An 8,779-nucleotide genomic window follows, 5' to 3' on the forward strand; every position below is an offset into this window, starting at 1 on the left:
AGAAATTTAATTAATTAATAATCTTCATTGTCACAAGTAGGTTTACATTAACACTGCAATGAAGTTACTGTGAAAATCCCCTAGTCGCCACATTCTGGCGCCTGTTTGGGTACACAGAGTGAATGTCCAATTCACCTAACAAGCACGTCTTTCAGGACTTGTGAGAGGAAACCGGAGCACCCGGAGGAAACGCACGCAGACTCGGGGAGAACGTGCAGACTCCGCACAGACGGTGACCCAAGCTGGGAATCGAACCCGGGACTCTGGTGCGATGAAGCAACAGTGCTACCTTGCCGCCCGGCAAAGTGGACATCAGCAACTCACCCCCTCGAAAGCCCTGGTTGGGGGGGGGGGGGGGGGGGGGGGGCTGCTGGAGACCAAGTACTCTTTCTCGGCCGACATCAATAGATTTTTGTTGAAGGGGATAAGGACCAAAAGTGGGGTGGGGGGGGGGGGGGGGGTGCATTTAGTTGATGTACGAATCAGCCATAATTATTTGGCAAAACAGGTTGGAGGGGCTGAATGGGCTGCTGTCCTTCCTATGTCACCGTGGCTTTCAAATCAATCCATTGTTTGCAAAGAGGTCTGAAATGAATCTGACAGACAAGACGACTTTATGTGAAAAGGTATTACACAAAGGCAAATCTATAAATGCATTAAAAATCCATCTACCGTTCTCTAGTCCAAGCACTTAATGGGTGCAGATCCTTTTGTAAACTGTGAACATTTATTACCTGGACAATTATCTTGACATCATTTGCAAATTATATACTATTACTGAAAGTACTCTTGTCCACATTGCCAATGCCATTTTAGGATCATAATGGATCTTAAGCTTCTGTACGTTCCAGTGGGTTTGCGCCTTGCCTCTGAGATAGGAGCTCTGGGATTATCAGAAGCCCCCTTCTGACTGAGCATGCCTTCCTTTTAAGGGCCGGTCCCCTCACCAGGCCTTCGCTCGCCTCGCCACCCTGAGCCGCTGGTCCCTGGCACCTCACTGCTGTACCTCTTCCGGCCACTGCAGCGCTGTTGCTGGAGGGAGCGATGAGCTGCCAGCCAATCGCTCAGGCCGGACTCCCGACCGACCGACCGAGGGGCAGAAAGCCCGCCTTGTGCCAATCAATGCTGGGTGCAGCCCCCGCCATCTTAAACATTCAGGCCAATGAGCTCACCCGGGTTGTCAAGGTCAGTGAAGCCACCTTCAAAAGATGTGCTCAACGTAATCAGGACTCAGGCCCAACAGTCAGTGACTCCACCTCAACCACATACAGGAACCAAAACCCATCTCTCACTGCTTCCAGATCATTCCGGCTATTCGGCTATGGCAGCCACATCAGCCAAGCATATTGCAGCACCAATCACTGGCACTCCCCTTCGCCCACACCACCCCCCTCTCCCCCTCCCCTCTCCCCCCTCCCCATCCCTCCTCCCCCGCCCCGCCCCCTCCCCCGCACCTCCTCCCCCCCGACCCTGCCACCCGACCCCCTCCCCCTGCCCTTCCACCCCCCGCCCCTCCCCCGCCCCCTCCCCGCCTCTCCTCCCCCCACTCCCCCACCCCTCCTCCCCCGCCCCCTCCCCACCCCCCTCCCCCCGCCCTCTCCCCTCCTCCCCCCCCACTCCCCCACCCCTCCTCCCCGCCCCCTCCCCGCCCCTCCTCCCCCTGCCCCCACCCCCCTCCCCCCACCCCCCCCCCCCCCCCCCCCTTCCCCGCCCCCAATGTTTAGGGCTCCCAGCAAGTTTTAGGAGAAAAGAAAATGATTCCTGCAGCCCAAAACAGCTTTGATCCAATCTAAGATTAGGATAAATAATCAGCACAACATCGCGGGCCGAAGGGCCTGTACTGAGCTTTACTGTTCTATATTCGATGTCCCTTTATAGAAGATACACCAGCATTGAAGGCAGTCCAGAGAAGGTTCACTCGGTTGACCCCGGGTACGGGGGGATTTTCTTATGAGGAGAGGTTGAGTAGGTCGGGGCCAGTGCTCATTGGAGTTTAGACGAATGAGAGGCGACCTTATTGAGACATATCGGATTCTCAGGGGGTTTGACAGGGTGGATGCTGAGAGGTTGTTCCCCCCTGTGGGAGAGTCTGGGACAGAGGGCAGAATCTCAGAGTGAGGGGGTCACCCATTTCAGACAGAGATGAGGAGGAATTTCTTCTCTCAGAGGGGAGTGAATCTGTGGAATTCTTTACCGCAGAGAGCTGTAGAGACCGGGTCGCTAAGTGTGTTCGAGGCTGAGAGAGATTTTTAATCAGTGAGGGAATCGAGGGTTATGGGGATAAGGGGGAAAGTGGAGTTGAGGATTGTCACATCGGATCGGTGTTGTGGTGAGGCTAAGATGCCAAACACCAACCTGCCCTATTTGAATAACCAGTCTAATTTATAATTGACTCCGGGTCTCGAGTGTGGGAATTACAAGCGGGCCGCGATTCGACAACGAGCCCCATTGTCCTCCAAACTCCAGGGAGCCTTCCCATTTCGCGCATCAGTGAACAGCTCGGAAAATACATTGTTGTCAGGAAAAGCAATTTTGGTTTGGAGAATAGAAGAACTGGCCGTGTACTTTGGCAGTCAATTAAACCCTGCTGGGGTGGCCCGTGGGTGCATTTTGACATGGCAATTGGCTGGCCCACTCTGCAGGGTGCTGATAAGAGGCTGTGCATTAGGCTGCAAGGTGATTCACTCATTCCAGCGCGCAAGTGTTCGCGAAGACGTAGCATCACCATGGATACGACATACTTCCCCGTCCCTCCGCTGGCATTAACACGCGTGTAAGGTGATTGCTGACACGCCAAACTAAAAAGGTTAATCATCGTTAGAACAGGTTAATCATTACAAAAGGTACGAATGACTTATTAAACCTTGAGTCCAAGTGTTAAGAGGAAGAGTCACTGCCCTTTCAAAGTAATTAAGTGTGCGTTTTTTTTTTTGTTTGCGTTCACTCGCAGGATGTGGTAATCGCTGACATGGTCAGCAATTAGTGCCCATCCCTAATTGCCCCCTGGAGGTGGTGGGTGAGCCACCTTCTTGAGCCGCTGCTACATATGGTGTAGGTACACCCACAGTGCTGTTAGGGAGGGCGTTCCGGGATTTGGATCTCACTTTGTCGGAATCGCGGATATCGGGGAATCGTTACGGCGCAGAAGGAGGCCTTTCGGCCCATCGTCTCCACACCGGCCCTCCAAACGAGCATCGTGACGTAGTGCCGTTCCCCAACCTTCTCCCCGCACTCCTGCACATTGTTTCCATTCAAAGGATCATCTAATGCCCTCTGGAAAGCCTTGATTGAACCTGCCTCGGGCCTAACTATCTTCAGCTGCTTCATCAATGGCCTTCCCTCCTTAATAAGGTCAGAAATTGGGGACGTTTGCGGATGATTGCACAATGTTCAGCACCATTTGCGACTCCTCAGATAATGAAGCAGTCCGTGTCCAAATGCAGCAAGACCTGTGATGTACCATCAATTGAACGTGAGACGAGTTGCTGTACAAAAGTTAGGCTTTAATCAGCTAGATGTTAGCCCTGCGGTCGACTACAGTAAATGGACGACCGCCGGGCGTACTGGGTATTTAGACCACGCCCTGGAGGCGGGGTTAGCTCAGCCTCTCGACCAATCGGGGAGCCGTCACATGACCGGTCTCAACCAATCGGTCGAGAGGCACATGACCGACCAGGGCCAATGGTAAGCCGGTGTTCTGCACCAATGACAGGCAGATATGTTAATCATACCACCACAACCTGGACAATATCCAGGCTTGGGGTTGACAAGTGGCAAGCTACATTCACGCCACACAAATACCAGTCAATGACCATCTCCTATAAGAGAGAATCTAAACATTGCTCCTTGATAAATAAATAAAATTGTTGCATCCCCCTCTATCAGCATCCTGGGGGTCACCATTGATCAGACGCTGAACTGGGCTATCCATATAAATACTGCGGCTACAAGAGGCTGGGAATCCTGTGGAGAGTAACTCCCCCCCCTGACTCCCCAAAGCCTGCCCACCATCTACAAGGCACAAGTCAGGAGTGTGATGGACTCTCCACTTGTCTGGGTGAGCGCAGCTCCAACAACACTCAACAAGCTCGACACCATCCAGGATGAAGCCGCCCCCGCTCGATTGACACCCCATCCACACCTTCAACACTCACTCCCTCCACCACCGGCGCACAGTGGCAGCCGTGTGTACCGTCTACAAGATGCACTGCAGCAACTCACCAAGGCTCCTTCGGCAGCACCTTCCAAACCCACGACCTCTACCATCTGGAAGGACAAGAGCAGCAGATACCTGGGAACCCCACCACCTGGAGGTTCCCCTCCAACCACTCACCACCCTGACTGGGAAATATATCGGCCGTTCCTTCACTGTCGCTGGGTCAAAATCCTGGAACTCCCTCCCTAACAGCACTGTGGGTGCACCTACAGCGCATGGACTGTAGCGGGTTCAAGAAGGCGGCTCACCATTACCCTCTCGAGAGGGAATCAGGGATGGGGAGTAAATGCTGGACCCGGCCAGCGACTCCCACATCCCGTGAAAGATTAAAAAGAAAAGAGCGGAGGAGCCAGACTCCCATCGGAAAGGCTACAGTCCTGAACAACCTCGACTGCATTCATATAGCACCTATCACACAGCAAAACCTTCCAAGCCGCTTTGCAGGAGTGTCAACCGACAAAATGTGACACAGAGTCATATATTGGGGCAGGTGACCAAAATCTGGTCAAAAGAGGCAACGGGGAGGGTTCTGGGGGCGAATTAGCTAACTGGTTGAAGGCACGAACAGCGATGGTGGGGCAGAGGAGATGTGAAGGGGTCAGAATTTGGAGGGGGCAGGGGCGGACACAGGTCCCGCAAGACTGCAGCCCCGGTATTGGACCAGGGCGTCACCCTCGACGATGGACAGTTGGGTTTGAACCTCTGCTTTCTGTGACTTAGGCAGCCATTCCTTTCTGAAATCTGCGCCCACCAAGGTCTGACCTAGGGGAATCACCACCCCTGCTCCTCTTTCCTTTTGAGCACTGCCACACCAGCCTGCCGACGCCTTCACCTCCTGAGCAGAACCGCTACAGCTTTGTCAATTATACTTGAATGTTTTGTTTACAGAGAGGCCCAATTTTAGCACTTGCGTTAATGAAAACACGGGTCCATAATTAGCGGATTAGAAGCTCGGAGTCCCTTCTGTTGGGTATTAATTAGAACAATTAAACACAGAGAGGAAGCCTGAGTGTGACAGACTTAATAAAGGATTCCTTAAAGGGCCCACTCAGAATCTCATTAGTGAGACAGTGCAGACGCATGGAGCCCATTGCAAAGAAACCGAAGGAGTAAAAAAGGAAAGCGTCCAATTGAATTTATCAACCCCAAAAATTCCAACACTCAGTCAACAAACATTGTCCGTCACGAAGTGGGGCCTTCCCATTTAATCTCCAGGAACTTCCCATATCTGTTCCTATGTTTTATGCTCTTATCGTCCATCGATCCACATCTTGAATATGCTGAGTGACAGAACATTTGCAACTCCCTGGGGCGGAGAGTCCAAAGATTCGCACCCAATGTATGAAAGGCGGCACAGCGGTTAGCACTGCTGCCTCACAGCGCCAGGGACCCGGGTTCGATTCCGGCCTCGGGTGACTGTGTGGAGTTTGCACGTTCACCCCGTGTCTGCGCGGGTTTCCTCCGGGTGCTCCGGTTTCCTGCCACAGTGCAAAGATGTGCAGGTTAGTTGGGGTTGAAGGATGGGGGGGGAAAACAGGCCTAGGTAGGATGTCCTTTCAGAGGGCCGGTGTAGGCTCGATGGGCCGAATGACCTCCTTCTGCACTGCAGGGTTCTGTGGTTCCAAGGTTCTACATAAATTGCTAGGCCCAGCATTTAATGTCCATCCCTAATTGCCCCCTGAGAAGGTGATGGTGAGCTGCCTTCTTGAACCCCCTCTTGGTAATGTCTCGCTGGGCTATTTCAGAGGGGGGCATTTAAGAGTGAACCACATTTGCTGTGGGTCTGGAGTCACATGTAGGCCAGACCGGGTAAAGATGGCAGATTTCTTTCCCAAATGGGGGCATAAGTGAACCAGATGGGTTTTTAACAACAATCAGCAACGGTTTCAATGGTTTAAATTCCACCATCCGCTGTGATAGGTTTCAAACCCGGTTTCCCAGAGCATTGCTCGTGGTCTCTGGATTACTCGCCCAGTAACCAGAGGAGCTTCTAAATGACACGACACGGTGGCACAGTGGTTAGCACTGTTGCTTCACAGCGCCAGGGACAGGGATTCGATTCCCGGCTTGGGTCACTGTCTGTGCGGAGTCTGCACGTTCTCCCCGTGTCTGCGTGGGTTTCCTCCGGGTGCTCCGGTTTCCTCCCACAGTCCAAAGATGTACTGTTGTGGGAATTGAACATTCTGAATTCTCCCTCTGTCTATCCAACAGGTCTCTCTCTGTCTCTCCACATCATCGAACAGGCGCCGGAGTGTGGCGACTCGGGGTTTTTCACAGTAACTTAATTGAAGTGCTTTTTTGTTATATTTAGAGTACCCAATTCATTTTTTCCAATTAAGGGGCAATTTAACGTGGCCAATCCACCTACCCTGCACATCTTTGGGTTGTGGGGGCGAAACCCACGCAGACACGGGGGAGAATGTGCAAACTCCACACAGACACTGACCCAGAGCCGGGATCGAACCTGGGACCTCGGCGCCGTGAGGCTGCAGGGCCAACCCACTGTGCCACCCATTTTTAAAATTTTATTACCATTTTCTGAGTTACAAAGCTGGGGCTCAGAGTGAACCCCTCAGGGTGAACCCCTAACCCAGCTCCTTGCCTGCTCCAAAAACCAATTCAAATTCAAATTGAATCCAATTCATGGTGCCCGCAAGAGGGACATACCAGGTCTGAACCAAAAGTCAGAGCAGATACTACATTTGATCTGAGCCAAAAGGCCAAGAAACGATGCAGTGTTAATGAAAGCCTGCTTGTGACACTGATAAATATTATTATTAATCAGTGAGGTTTCCATTACGGAGATTAGTTTTCTATTCCCGATCTAGTAACTAGCTGCCATGTTGAGATTCAAATTCATGCCCTTCATGCCTAGATCACTGACCCAGTGACATGACCATGATACCACCCTCTCAATACAACTCCCATTTCCTTTTTCTCTGTGTATCTTCACACACACACACTGCTTTTCCCTCTGGGGAATAGTAGGGGAAGTGAGAGTATTCCCGAGCTGATTATCAGCCGTTTGAACCGTGTTATATTCAGTCCATTTTGTGGCCAGTGTTGCACCCAAACCCGGAGATTCGGGTCCAGAGGTGGGGCCACTTACCCACTGCGCCACAAGAACTCCTCCTCACAGCCTGAAAGTGTCATATAAATGGCAGGAAAAGTCTTTGCTTTTCACAGGGGCTTTTCCCAGTAACTTCATTGAAGCTGACTTGTGACAATAAGCGATTATTATTATTACTTACGGATCGTTACGGCTGGTTTAGCTCACCGGGCTAAATTGCTGGCTTTTAAAGCAGACCAAGCAGGCCAGCAGCACGGTTCGATTCCCGTACCAGCCTCCCCGGACAGGTGCCGGAATGTGGTGACTAGGGGCTTTTCAGAGTAACTGCATTGAAGCCTACTCGTGACAATAAGCAATTTTAATTTTCATTTCATATTAGTGAGTTGGACACGCCCACCGCTTACTGCAAAGCCTGCCCGTCCTTGAACCTTACATTTCTGGGCAAGGCTCAGCCCACTCGTTCCTCCTGTCTCATGGGTCTGTCTTCCCTCTGGCCTCTGAAGCCCACGGTCAGGCCCGAATGGGCGTCAGAAGCCTGCAATGCGTGGGGGAGGTTGCTGTCGCACGTGGCTATTTTCCCCCAAAGTAGGCCAACTCATGGACAAGAGGCCAGGCTTCAGGGCTCTCAAAGCTGAAGGGCCAGTAGACGATCCCCAGCTAGGAGCAGGATGCCGTGACAGAGAAGTGAGGAAGATGATAAATGGAGATTCCGTCTCCCCACCCTAGTTAGTTGCGACCAGTGAAGGGGAGGGGGGCGAGGGGAGCTTCCAATCCCAGTCAGGGTGGGCCTCTATACCCTAGAGCGCCTGTCCAACCGTCCGCTCCTTTCTGCCTAGCTCCCCGCCCTCCCCACCTGCCCAAATCTGACCTACCGGCAGCGAAACCGCCCCTTACCGTGCACGCAGTGACCTATATAGGGATAGCAACAGGAAAATACCAGCACTAGGCCTCTCGACAGCAGGCCACGGTGAGTTGAATAGGATGTACCCGGCCTTGAGAACACGTGGTCCTGCCTCCTGACACCACACACACACACGCCCCCCCCTCCCGTCACTTCCCAACCAATCCCACCTCCGGGATTGATCAGCACGGGCTGGAGGGGAGCATCCAACACATTGGTCCATGGCACTAATTCTGCCGCTAACCATGGCTGAAAAAACCCACTCCGTATTTCGCACGCAGGCCCCACTTTATTTACAGGTCTCCCCCTGGGGATCTACAGACGCCAGTTTGGGGCGGGTGGGACTAACTGGTGGTCACCATGATGGGCCAACAGCTTGTGGTGAATGTATAACCTATAAACCCACACTGTATATCACTGTGCCCCTGTGGGCACTGTCTGTGAGCCGTTGCGCGGCTCTGCCCACAGGGGGAGATGAGGAGCATGTACAGGGCTCCGCCCTTGGCTCCGCCCATGACTCCGCCCACAACCGGAAGTATAAAGTGCTGCAGTCTTGCGAGCCTGCCTTCAGTTCAGCTAGTCGCAGGCAGGC

The 8,779-nt window shown here is 52.7% G+C and overlaps 1 pseudogene; it reads right to left on the bottom strand.

Moving 5' to 3' along the window:
• Positions 1-6,746: 6,746 nt before the first annotated feature.
• On the bottom strand, positions 6,747-6,948 carry LOC119958026 (annotated as a pseudogene).
• Between the last annotated feature and the right edge of the window lie 1,831 nt (positions 6,949-8,779).

The sequence above is a fragment of the Scyliorhinus canicula genome, chromosome 27 (assembly GCF_902713615.1).
Source record: "Scyliorhinus canicula chromosome 27, sScyCan1.1, whole genome shotgun sequence".
Taxonomy (NCBI): domain Eukaryota; kingdom Metazoa; phylum Chordata; class Chondrichthyes; order Carcharhiniformes; family Scyliorhinidae; genus Scyliorhinus; species Scyliorhinus canicula.